Source organism: Epargyreus clarus, unplaced genomic scaffold (assembly GCF_041222505.1).
Source record: "Epargyreus clarus isolate Ecla_fem2 unplaced genomic scaffold, WU_Ecla_fem_2.2 ptg000013l, whole genome shotgun sequence".
In the NCBI taxonomy this organism is placed as follows: domain Eukaryota; kingdom Metazoa; phylum Arthropoda; class Insecta; order Lepidoptera; family Hesperiidae; genus Epargyreus; species Epargyreus clarus.
This window is the reverse complement of record NW_027332221.1, coordinates 6,160,629-6,174,814: the sequence shown is the minus strand read 5'-3', so window position 1 is coordinate 6,174,814 and position 14,186 is coordinate 6,160,629. Positions and strand designations below refer to the sequence as shown.

At 41.0% G+C, this 14,186-nt stretch overlaps 1 long non-coding RNA gene across 1 annotated transcript; it reads left to right on the top strand.

Annotated features, from left to right (window-relative positions):
- Positions 1-11,545: 11,545 nt before the first annotated feature.
- On the top strand, positions 11,546-12,597 carry LOC140746690 (uncharacterized). Its single transcript, XR_012102803.1, has 3 exons — positions 11,546-11,780; positions 12,184-12,379; positions 12,463-12,597. It is a non-coding gene; the product is annotated as an uncharacterized LOC140746690 (long non-coding RNA).
- Positions 12,598-14,186: the final 1,589 nt, after the last annotated feature.

The window sequence follows — 14,186 nt, the reverse complement described above, 5'->3', positions numbered from 1 at the left end:
TCCCGCGTGATGCACCGGCGAAGTGCGCTAACTGCCAGGGGCCGCACATGGCTAGCGATAGACGTTGTGCGGTCCTAAGGCGTGTGGCGCGCGCCAAAAGCGTCACGCTACCCCCACCGATCCCCGGCCCTCGCCAAGTGCGTGGAGCCGCGCCCCCTCCCCAGGCACCCCCTGCCAGAGGTCGTGCGCCGCCCACAGCGATGGGATCCGAAGTGCAGCAAGTGGAGGAGTACGCACCCACGGCCGGTGCGTCTCTTATGGCCCCGGCGAGGCCTCCGACGTCTGAACGCCGTAAAAAGCAGAACAGGCGTCGGAACCAAGCCAAGCGGAGGCGCGAGGAGGCTCGGAGAGCACCACTCGCCGAGTCAACTCCACAGCCCATGGAGACAAACCATCCAGCTCCAGAGACGCATCCGGCCGTGGAGGCGACCCCCACCCCGACGGCGGCGCCGGTGCGGGCGAGGGCACGTCCTGAGCCCGCGCCGGCGCGGCCGCCGCGGCAGTCCGCCCCAAGACCCACCCGTGCCCCAGTCCCGGCCCAGTCTGTCGCCGAGGAGGGCACAGACCGTGTAAGACCGCAGAGGCGGATTAGAATCGAGGTGCCCCAAGAACCCCCGACTCCCCGCCCCCGCAGTTCCATTACACCCGTCCCCGTTGAGCGGCCCTTTCGGGCCCTCGGGCTGGACACGCCCGCTGACGTGCTCGTCACAGCCGCCCAGGCAATCAGCGAGGTCGTGGCCCAGCACCCGGACCTAATTGCGGCCGTTCAACGAATTATCCGCGACCTCCTCGGCATCCAGTGTGGCATCCCTCAGGGTGCTGTACTGGAATCCGGGAGGCGTTAAACCCCACCTGCATGCGTTGCGTGGTCTCGTCCGGGAGCAGGACATTCACGTCGTGCTCCTGGGCGAGACTAAGTTACGTGCAGGCCTCGATTTTAGGCTGCCTAACTACCACGTGTACCGACGTGACGAAATATCGCCCGCGGGATTTCCTTACAGGGTAACCGCGGTTGCGGTGCGCCACGACTTGGTACACGAGGAGTTGCCACTCCCGGCTTTCGCCCACACGCGCTCCATAGGGGTAGCGTTGAGCGCGGCCGGGAAGGACCTGCGGATATACGCGGCCTACCGCCCGCCTGGTCCCCAATTTGACCCGCAGGACATCAAGAACATCATGGACAGTGGTGCTCCGACCTTGGTGGCTGGCGACCTCAACGCCAAGCACTTGGCTTGGGGATCCATGGTCACAACCACCGCGGGACGGAAGCTGTACGATGACGCCAAGGTTAAAGGGTATGAGGTACAGGGGCCCGAGGCACCGACCCATATCCCCTCGGACGAGTCCCACCGCCCAGATGTCCTGGATATTGTGCTTCACAAGGATCTCCCGTGTCCAGTCCATGTGGAGGTGTTGTATGATCTGGACACACAACACCTGCCCATATTGGTCGTTCTTGGCCTCGGGGCGGCGTGTGTCGAACCCCCCAGACTCCGTAATAAGACGGACTGGGAAAAGTTTAAGAATTTATTACCAACAGTTAAGTTTAGCGGCTCGCTCTCCTCCCCCGAGGGGGTCGAAGCCGCCACCGAGGCAGTACAGGTCTCTATTGTTAAAGCCCTGGCGGCTTCGACTTCGCAGTCCCCTGTGGAGACGGGCCGCTACAGAACACCACTCCCAGTTCGTCTTAGCGAGATGCTCGCTAAAAAACGCAGGCTGCGCGAGCTCTGGGCGCGCACGCGCTGTCCCCGGGTCAAACGCGACCTGAACGCGCTGGCCGAGCGGCTGTCTGGTGAGATGGCTGAGTTGCGAGGGGCCGCCTGGGAGATGAGAATCGACCAGGCGAGCGAGTCGCAGACGTCGCTCCACCATCTTAGCAGACAGCTGACACGAGCCAAGGTCCCCGTCACCCCCCTCCTAGATGGAGCGGGGAGACGTGTCCATGCCGCGAAGGACCGCGCGGAGATCCTTGCGGGGTACATGGAAGAGCAGTTCTCGCCCCATCCACCCGCACAGTCAGTCTCCGCGCATCATGAGTATGTGGAACGTAGAGTAGGGGACCTCCTTAGGGGTCCGACACCGGCACTCGAAGGGATCATGTTTATCTCTCCCACTGAGGTAAGGAAGGCGGCCCTACGTCTACCAAGGCGTAAGGCCCCAGGCCACGACGGAATCCCCAACATGGCGTTAGGTATGCTGTCCAGAGGGGCCCTGGTCGCAGTGACTCGGGTCTTTAACGGCATCCTCCGCACAGGCTATTTCCCGACCACCTGGAAACTAGGGAAGGTAATCGTCCTCCCGAAACCGGGGAAAGACCGACGTCTCCCGGCTAGCTACCGCCCCATAACCCTGTTATCAACCACAGCTAAGCTGTTTGAGAGACTGGCGTTGAAACGACTGCGGCCGTTCCTTAATATAAGGGACGAGCAGTTCGGGTTCCGCGCCGGTCACTCTACAACGCTGCAGCTCACGCGGGTTATCCATCATTTATCATCTGAGCTCAATTACGGGCGTCACACTGTCGGCGTCTTTCTCGATATCGAGAAGGCGTTCGACCGCGTATGGCACGATGGGCTCATATGCAAAATGATGGATACACCTGCCCCGGCGACGCTGATACGCTTGATAGCATCGTTTTTAAGCGAGCGGCAGTTCTTTATTTCGGTTGAGGGCGTCGCCTCAGACCCTAGGCCCATCCTTGCAGGGGTGCCGCAGGGCAGCTGCCTCTCTCCGTGGCTCTACGCACTCTACACCAACGACGCTCCCACTCTCCACGGTCACCTGGAAGACTGGGAGCGAGACGTTATGCTCGCGTTGTTCGCAGATGACAGTGCGTACTTCGCGTCGTCCCGTCGGGCGGACATTACTGCGCCGAAGATGCAACGTCTGCTAGACCTGTTACCTATGTGGTTGGATAAGTGGCGCATGGCTGTCAATGTCGGAAAGACAGTCGCAATACTTTTCAGCCGCAAGCGTATCATGCCGGCTCCGCTGAGGCTCCGTGACACGAAGATAGCTTGGCAGCCTTTAGTTAAATACCTAGGATGTAACATCGATCGCTCGTTGCATATGGTCCCGCAGGTGGAGCAAGCGCTCCGCCAGGCCCGAGCGGCCCGAGCGATGCTCCGACCGGTGCTTACATCCAGGTTACCGTTAAGGACGAAACTAGGGATCTACAAGACCTATGTTCGTTCACGACTTACCTACGCGGCACCGGCATGGTACGCGTTGGTTTCCAGGTCGAACCGACAGCGTCTCCAGGCGCAGCAGAACCTGGCCTTGCGAGCAATCGTGGGGGCGGGACGTTACGTCAGGAACGACGTGGTGAGGCGCGACCTTAAGATCGAGACGATCGAGGAGTTTGTGGTCCGCCTCGCACGCTCAATGTATGAGCGGGCGGAGGCCGGACCATACTCCCATTTAAAGGGGTTCGCGCCCCTACACGATCGACCACCTGGGGGGCGCCCGCTCCCGCGGGAACTCCCTGGACTGGCGACCTCCGACCATCAGGAGGCCGATCGTCCGCTCGGTATGACGACGCAATAAGTACCGAATCACCCCCTCAACAGGGGGATGATAGATATTTTTAATATTTGTTCATTATTCTATTATGTTTTAAATAACATTATATTATTATGAATAAATATCAAGAATCCGGGGGGTATTCACCACCTGAGAATCTGCCCGGGCAAAGAGGGTATCCTCGAGACCCGAAATTCCATGCCCACCGCCCTTATGTTAACATTGCCTTAGCATATGAGAGACCCGGAGGGTATGACGTCCCACTACTGACTGAAGCAATCAATCAACTGTTCCAAATTGATTGGAATGTACCTACTTAGTATATTGCATTGCATACAGTCTTTGCCGTGACTTTGTAAACCTATGACAAATTTATGACTTTATTTATTAAATTCACTTCTAGATTTCATTTGCATGTTAAAATATTATTTTTTGTAACAGTCACTTCTAGATTTAATGACCACACGCGACCTGTTATCGTCGTTAATAAGAAGCTTGGATATTAACGATATCACATTTTTATAACGTTACATTAAAGTAATAAGTGACTCATTTAATACTAAAGTTTAAAAACAGATGCGGGTAGGTGAAGTGGGGACGACACCATGGCGGCGCTTGAATTAACAGAGAGCGACATTCTGGTCGGAGACTTCAGCAAGAGCAGTCGAATAACGGAGATACTTGTGTAGTTATAATACTTCTAATCACTAGTGTGAACTTAATTACGTATAATTGTTATATCGTTACTCTGTACCGTTTATGTGACTATATTATTACATGACTTCAAGACATTCAAGATGACTTTGATTTCATCAGAAGTGTACAGAACAGAAGAACCCGCTCACAATCATGGACGGCGATTCGTAAGTACGAACATACTTGACACAGGAATAAAAACCGTGAGTTAAAACATTATTTTGTCATATGTGAATTCATCTTGGTAGAATAAGTAAAAATGGGGGTAGATAAATGTCGTTGATGTAAGGGCAAACTCATTTGAATTAAACGCTTATTACACAACCCGATATGAAGGGCCCTGCATCCAGGGTGGGCGTGTACCCTAGTTAGTGCGGCGCTTATTACACTTCTCTGCAAATTGGGCCCTAACTCAGTTTATACGCGAATGTCTAGAGAGATAAACGTATTGTCGCATTTTACATTATGCCGTCGTCAGTATCGAAACTTCAAAAAGTTGCTGTAGCAGTGACAACCGTGCTCGCAATAACAAATATTAAAAAAAGAAAGAAGAGAAAGATCTGGGTGAAAGAGTATTTGCGGTTACGTGAAAAGCTTTCAAATATGCAAATACTTAGCGTGCTTGAACCGGGAGATTTAAGGAATTATCTCAGAGTAGGTGCAGAACAATTTGAACACTTGTTGAGTTTGGTGACACCTTACATACAAAAGCAAAAGCAACTGAACTCCCTAACCGCCCTAAACGTTATTACACTACCCAATCTGCAGGGCGCTTAGGGAGCTAGGCAGATCGGATTGATCCGATCGCCCTAAACAGGGACACTAACTCCCTAAGTCTTATTACACCACTCTTAGTTAGGGTTAGGGTCCCTCAAAATTGGGTGGTCTAATAAGGCCTTTAAGAACATGGATTGAGACTAGTAATTCAATGAGATGTTAATACCCTCTGAAAATGATATACTTAAATTTTGTGAACAAACTTTACTCTTATCAAATTACTTGTTAACATTGTAAACTGAGGTGTTTACTTCAAAATAAGTGCATTTTCTGTGAAGAAGTGTCTAAAAGTAATTTTGCAAGGCAGTTCTTGTGGTAAATCTGTCCATTTGGTTAAAGTCTGTGGTGTAAAAAGTAAATCCTAATTGTTCTAAAGTTACACCTACTTTGAAATATATAGAAATACACGTACTTGTTATCGTCGTTAATAAGAAGCTTGGATATTAACGATATCACATTTTTATAACGTTACATTAAAGTAATAAGTGACGCATTTGATACTACAGTTTAAAAACAGATGCGGGTAGGTGAAGTGGGGACGACACCTTAGCGGCGCTCGAATTAACAGAGAGCGACATTCTGGTCGGAGACTTCAGCAAGAACAGTCGAATAACGGAGATACTTGTGTAGTTATAATACTTCTAATCACTAGTGTGAACTTAATTACGTATAATTGTTATATCGTTACTCTGTACCGTTTATGTGACTATATTATTACATGACTTCAAGACCTTCAAGATGACTTTGATTTCATCAGAAGTGTACAAGAACCAGCTCACAATCATGGACGGCGATTCGTAAGTACGAACATACTTCACACAGGAATAAAAACCTTGAGTTAAAACATTATTTTGTCATATGTGAATTCATCTTGGTAGAATAAGTAAAAATGGGGGTAGATAAATGTCGTTGATGTAAGGGCAAACTCATTTGAATTAAGAAAATGGATAGATTGAGATTAGTAATTCAATGAAATGTTAATACCCTCTGAAAATGATATACTTAAATTTTGTGAACAAACTTTACTCTTATCAAATTACTTGTTAACATTGTAAACTGAGGTTTTTACTTCAAAATAAGTGCATTTTCTGTGAAGAAGTGTCTAAAAGTAATTTTGCAAGGCAGTTCTTGTGGTAAATCTGTCCATTTGGTTAAAGTCTGTGGTGTAAAAAGTAAATCCTAATTGTTCTAAAGTTACACCTACTTTGAAATATATAGAAATACACGTACTTATGAAAATATTTTAAGGATCTTTAATCTTAAATGTCAGGCTTTATAGATATGGGAACCTTTTTTTTTTTTTTTTTTTTTTTTTTTCGAGGGGGAAACCTTCAAAAGGTACCCGACAACGTGGGAGCGACGCCGAGTTATGTGGGATTTTTACCGCACTAAAACCCCCCCGGTGGCCGTCCTCTGCGCTGCGTTGAGGGCTCCGGGATCTCCAAAGGAACGCAACCGGAGTCCTCTAAGCGCGTTGCCCCGTCGGGCTCCGCTCAGGTGAGCTTGACGCTCGCCACACCATCTGGTGTATACGACGGTATGCGACCACACATACCGTCGTCCTTCCCGGGGCCGCTGGCCGGGCGGTTCGAGCTCCCACTCTTGCCGCCCGCAACCCCGGAAGCCCCCTTTTAGTCGCCTCTTACGACAGGCAGGAGATACCGTAGCCCTATTCTAGTCCCGGAACTACAGGGACAAGATATGGGAACCTAATGGTTGTTAATATAGGCTAATGTACGCCAGAAATTGCATACATGTTAGATTTGAATTTATTTTTGATAACTTTTAATGTTTCAAACTGGGTTTACGTATATGCGTTTGTTATTATTGTATGGAAGGGACTATGCGGTAGCAACAAACGCAGTTACAGAGTACAGTATACCTACTTGATATAAGTGACACGTTTATTAAGTTGCAAAATTTTGATTATTCATAATTGTACAGAAATGTATAATATCTACGTGGTACATATTTAACTGACTGCAAATACTCGTAAGTATCACGACCAGCGTATTGAGTGGCTGAGTGTACCCACGAGGGAAATGGTAAATGAGTTTAAGGTTTATTGTTTTTTTTTTGGATATCAATGACTATATTTAAAAATAAACTTGCATTCACATCTACATTGTTTACATTTTCATTTTATAAATCAATGAAAGTTTCCTTTTGATTTCATATACTTGATACGTAATTGTTATGAAAGAAGCATACGTACGTTGCTAAATTTAGCTTTCCATCAATTCTAGGCGAACTCACGCAGTACTGTGTACTACTGTGTTTTGACTCCCATAAAGTATAAATGCACATTAGTTAATGATCTATAAGAAAACTGAGAAACTTATGCGCAGCGGTCTTTGGAATATTATATATAAAAAAAAATCTCACATTTTACTTCTGACTGACTCACTTATACAGAATATTAAATGTCTGTTTTAAATTTAGTATGCAACGTTTCGTTTTGTATTAATATTTATTTACATCTCGGAATTTTAAACCTTTAAATTTGAATTTGAATTTGACACATTACACGTCCTTTTGGTTAGAAAATTGGGCACTATCAAATACTGGTAAATGAAGTTTGTACCTTAAACGTTGAGACGCTTAGACTATCGATATTATCAATTATGTGAGCCATTTACGAAATGATAAACGGGATCCACTTTGTATGGGATTCAGAATAAATAATTTTAAGTAAAATAATAATAATAATAATAAATTGATGCTTTTATAACTTGAGCTTAGTTCTATTTACAAGTTACAGCAATTAAGTTATTATACGTATTAAGTGAGAAACGGTCACTGAAGCCTACATAAATTTAGATAGTCTTTTGTATACCATATTTAAAATGAGTCTTGCCTGCGACTTTGTTCATGTGGATTCAGAATATAATTTGAATTGCATTTTTAAAACAAGTCTTGCCTGCGACTTTGTTCATGTAGATTCAAAATATAATTTGAATTATACAATGCCCTCTGTCAAGATTACGGAGTACGTTGGTAATTTGGAATTCTGCATTACCTGGTCATGTAATGTTTAAAAAAAATGTATACTTTTGACATCAACTTCGTAGTTTTGGTTTTAATGCATTTTCAAACATACAAACCGACAGATAAAAATTTTTCTTTTTCAAATATATTCGATGTAAACACGTGAAGATTTCATTCTTATTATATGTATATCATAGCCAAATGAATAATAATGTTGTTTAATAATATAATCAAATAAAAGCATAGGTACATTTCGATGGGATTTTCTTATACAATAATTTACTTTTCATATAAATTCCATACGGTTCACAATTGCGTCATGTCTAGGTTTTCTCTATAGAAACATCGAGCGTCTTCTTGAGAGTGTTGGTTGTAAATGATAGATATTATATTAATATAATATATACAGATATTACGCACTAATATAATTTTTATTACAAACTATATAAAAGTCAGGTGAAGCCGAGGCGTTTGAAATATATATAATAAATATGAATTGTTCGGTAATAAGGTGTATCATAAGATAGTTTGACTAACTGTTTGTTTGGCTGGCTGGTATAAAATCATGATAAACTTTAAAAGACCTTTTACAGGTCATAGAAATTCTAGGTTGTGATTGATAAGGACCCACATGTTATGTAAAACAATTATAGTTTTAAATCTGACGATCCTGATGAGACAAAATTAGAATTGGACAAGATTATTAAAATCATGTCATGTCATAAGTATTTCAAAAATTTTAAATAAATCTGACCGTTCAAAGTAGGTAAAAATCGAATTCAAATATTCTGTTACATACATACAGGTCAAGTTAATAAAAGCGTGGCAAAAATAAAAGCGTGTTTAAAAAAAGTCTTTTATCAGTTGTAGACACAAATAAGTATAGTTAAATAATGGCCGGTTTCTGAAGTCATTTTTCTTGGTAGGTAGTTTACGAGTATGTATTCAATAACACTATCCATTTGATAACTACGGAAAAAAAATCCGCTTCCGAGGAACTCAATGTAAGACAAGGTCTGTTTAAACTCCGTTTAGATTAACGGACCATTTTAATGTGTTTATTCTTTCCATAACATTAAATGATTTTTTTTAAAACGACGTTTTACGTAAAGTCTAGCAAATCTTCCTTAGTGTAATGCATAACTTTTACAATAAAATAGCCCAAACTATAACTTCCTTATGGGAATCTTAATTTAAAACTTTTGGTGAAATAAAAAAAAAAAGTTAAGTAGTTAAGCTTATTAAACAATTGACAAGTATGTCGCTGACGTGAACGCATGGGTCCTTTGCTTTGTTAATTAAATTTTGAAATTCATGTAATAGTATGTATTATTATAACTGAATATAAATTAAATTTAATGTAATGAAATTTCTTTCTGACTTTCAAAAGTGGGTTATGTGGCCCTACTTTGAAAGAAATAATTTGAATTTGTGATAAATAACGTAAAAATTGGGGTTCATACAACTTATTACGTGTTATATTGTGTGAAATTCATGGTTTGTTTACCATTATTTTGTCTTTAACTTTGATATAATTCATTTCAAATATAAACGATATATTATTATTTTGATACTGCTTCATCAGTTGATAAAAGACATACGTTGGAAAGGCAACTATAAAATAACATTGTAATAATTAAAAGAAGTACTAAGTAGTAATAAAATAATGTTATAATAGTATTTTGAGTCGCACAGATTCATTTAGTGGCCAACTATAGATCTATCTATCTATCAGTATAACAGTTATTGAACAGGTTGTTGAGCATTCCGAAATGGACTAATAAGATAAACGTCGTTATTCTGATGCGTAACTTTATCGAATCAATAGTTGTTGGAGATTTAACTATTGGACTTAGAATCCAGGCATAAGTAAAGTGGGTAGCTAGATGTTGTCATTACTGTAGGTGTAGGAAACTTTGTGGTTTGATTTTTATTTATCTGGAGTTAAGATAGATTAGTGCAGATGCCTCGAGCAGTGTGATGTTCACGGGTGTCTCTTGGTGATGCATATGGTTGGGTTGACCCAAGGCATCGAGTACCTTGAAGACGTTAAGTGAATATTGCATTTTTGGAGTAAATTTGAGTTGAGCACTGGCCGAATGTTATCGTAAACAAGGTACAAAAACTGCGGTGATACATGACTAGAGTGATCCTATATGAACATCACCTAGTTATAACCGTGTTTTTTTATTATTTAACAATGGTCTAATGCATTCGCTTCAATATCCTGTCGCGCATATGACATTTATGTAAAGAGTCCTTATGAACTATGCCTGCAACAGAAATCCGTGGTGAACACTGTTGGGGCAGATTTATAACCTAGGTAATACACAACTAGTGTGATTCTATATGAACATCACCCAGTTTAAGCCTTGGTTCGGATCAACAGTTCGGGCCTTTTACATGCGAGTCGGTATTGCAAGAAGATGCGTATAGTTTTAGCCATGTTTTTGATAAACAGTTCGGGCCTCTTACGTGCGAGTCGGTATTACAAGAAAATGTGTAACTCTTCTGGACTTAGGCATTAAACAACTGGTTTTCTTTTGCAGCTCTTGCATCAGACCATACACGATCGAGGACGAACGTGTGAGCAGGACGGCCGAATGTTATCGTCGTTAATAAGAAGCTTGGATATTAACGATATCACATTTTTATAACGTTACATTAAAGTAATAAGTGACGCATTTGATACTACAGTTTAAAAACAGATGCGGGTAGGTGAAGTGGGGACGACACCTTAGCGGCGCTCGAATTAACAGAGAGCGACATTCTGGTCGGAGACTTCAGCAAGAACAGTCGAATAACGGAGATACTTGTGTAGTTATAATACTTCTAATCACTAGTGTGAACTTAATTACGTATAATTGTTATATCGTTACTCTGTACCGTTTATGTGACTATATTATTACATGACTTCAAGACCTTCAAGATGACTTTGATTTCATACTTATGAAAATATTTTAAGGATCTTTAATCTTAAATGTTAGGCTTTATAGATATGGGAACCTAATGGTTGTTAATATAGGCTAATGTACGCCAGAAATTGCATACAGGTTAGATTTGAATTTATTTTTGATAACTTTTAATGTTTCAAACTGGGTTTACGTATATGCGTTTGTTATTATTGTATGGAAGGGACTATGCGGTAGCAACAAACGCAGTTACAGAGTACAGTATACCTACTAGATATAAGTGACACGTTTATTAAGTTGCAAAATTTTGATTATTCATAATTGTACAGAAATGTATAATATCTACGTGGTACATATTTAACTGACTGCAAATAAGTATCACGACCACCGTATTGAGTGGCTGAGAGTACCCACGAGGGAAATGGTAAATGAGTTTAAGGTTTATTGTTTTTTTTTCGGATATTAATTGACTATATTTAAAAATAAACTTGCATTCACATCTACATTGTTCACATTTTCATTTTATAAATCAATGAAATTTTCCTTTTGATTTCATATACTTGATACGTAATTGTTATGAAAGAAGCATACGTACGTTGCCAAATTTAGCTTTCCATCAATTCTAGGCGAACTCACGCAGTACTGTGTACTACACAGACCTATATCTAAATAGATCCCGCATGTGTACGTATTAGCGTGGCCAAAACTCGGGTTAAAGGAAGTGGATTCAGCTCACTTCGATGAAAGGTCATTTAGTCCGAAAGTAACATTTGTTGTCATCGGATGTCAATTGACAGCAATAAACATGCCGAATTGCGCTATAATAAATTGTGTAAATTCTACAAGTAAAAGTAGCCGCGATAAAGAAAATATTTCCTTTCATACGTAAGTACCGTTTTTCTTAAAATATGTGTTATTTATTTTATAATTAATTATTTAAAATTTGTTGTGGTTTCACAATGACAATTAGTTACTGAGTGTGTTTTATCAAATTTTTAATCCATTGCAAATTTTGGTTACAAAGTTGTAAAGCTTCTGTATTAAAACACGCAATGAAAAGTAAAACGATCGATATTTCATCTTGTTGCTTAAGATGATTGTCATTGGTTATTTCAAAATGAGTACCTGGGGTTGTACATGCCAGTTTCTTGTTCTCGATTATTTAATCGATTTTCGAAATGGATGAATAATAATGCTGTCTTAATAAATATTTTGTAACATATTTTTTTTATTCTAATCATGTTAATGTTTTTTGTTCTTTTTTTAATATTTACCATTAAATTTACAGGTTTCCAAGTGACCCTAACATTAAAGAGAAATTGATTGACGCGACCGGGCGTAAAGATTGGTTCCCAACCAAATATAGCCGAATTTGTTCGGCTCACTTCAATGAAGGCAGTTTCAAGGAAACAAGAAAGTTTCGAAGACTGACTTCAATTGCAATACCGACTATGAGTATTTTAAAAACTATCGCTGATTATCAAGTTAGTGAATTTAATTAAGCTTATCTAGTTAGGTGGTGCTAATAATAACGTCGTTGTAGTTTTAAAGGGTTTGTGTTTTACAGAACTCGGACCAAAAACTTACAGCAAACATGCCGTTACAATGTAATACGCCGAGAAAAAGAAAATTGGAAAACGTACCTATATAATTATCTTGCGAAAGTCAACATCGGTAACATAATATGACTCTACAGTTCAGGACGTCTTTAAGCTGATATTTACGTTTTATGTGTTTTACAGAATTTCCCCCAACCATCTAATGACGATACATCTTGAAGCACGCCTAGCGGGAAAGAAAAAATACGCAAAGTAAATCTTGCACAGAAAAACAAGTTAATAAGAAGACTAAGGGAGCGGAACCGCCGTAGAGACGTAAAAATAAAAAGTCTTAAGACTTTATTAAACTGCTTACAAAAAAAGTCTTTGATAAATGATGAGCAAGCAAATTTATTAAATACCATCAACGTCACTACTAAAGAACTTTACTCCAGGCAAATGAAAAACGCCGATGTAGTCAGTACGTCAAAATATTCACCGGCCCTTCGTAGATTCGCGCTAACACTGCATTATTATTCAAGCAAAGCATATAACTATGTCAGAAGAGTTTTTAATTTAGGCCTACCTCATCCTCACACGTTAGAAAAATGGTACAAATGTATAAATGGTAAACCTGGATTTACAACCGAATCTTTGAAGGCTTTGAAATTAATAACGGATAAGTCAAACAACCCTTTATACTGCTGCCTTACGCTTGATGAAATGGCAATTAAAAAAAAAATCGAATGGGATGGAAAAAAAATTCATGGGTATGTAGATTTCGGCGGAAGTCTTGATACCGATGATGCCCCTGAAGCAAAAGAAGCATTAGTGTTTTTAGTAACTGGAATAAATGCAAACTGGAAAGTGAGTTGATTCGTTGACTAGTATTTTATTACCGAACTGCCGAGGAAGTGTTATGATTTTTGCGCGTATCTTGTCTGTTTGTATGTTTGTCTTTCTTTATACCCACGAATCTAACGGCGGATTAATTTTGACAATTCAGGTGTCATTATATTCGTCCTTGGATACCTGTTAGAAAAAAAATCAACATGGTGGATTCTTGGCGCGAAATCGTAACACATTTCAATAAAAAAGTTATCCGAATCCATCGAGTAGGGTATCAAAATAAAGGAAATTAAAATGAGATTAAAAAATATACTTTGTAAATAATAATGTTTTTCGAAATTCTACTTCGTCTTAATTTTTGGTGCAGTCGGGTTTTTTATTTTTTTATTAAATTACTTATGGTTGTATGATTTTCATTGGTTCCTTTATATTACAGGTTCCTGTGGGGTACTTTTTAGTAGATGGGGCAACAGGGCATCAAAAATGCGATCTCGTAATACAATGCTTAAGGCATTTGCGCGAAACAAATATAATTGTAGTCGGCCTTACCTTTGACGGTTGTCCTGCTAATTTGTCTATGGCAAAAGAATTGGGATGCATATTAAACCCAAATGAACAGATGGACACGAGCTTTAAACACCCTATAACAAAGAAGAAAATAGCTGTTTTTTTGGATCCTTGCCATATGATCAAATCAGTGAGGAATTGTCTCCAGTCATATGTAAATATTATAGATAAAAATGGTAAAAATGTTTCATGGGTGTATCTCGAACGTTTAAACGAACTACAAAGTAATGAGTATTTCCATTTAGCCAACAAACTACGAAACGGTCATATCAATTTCCATAATCAAAAGATGAAAGTTAAGTTGGCCACCCAACTTTTGAGCAAAAGCGTTGCAAAT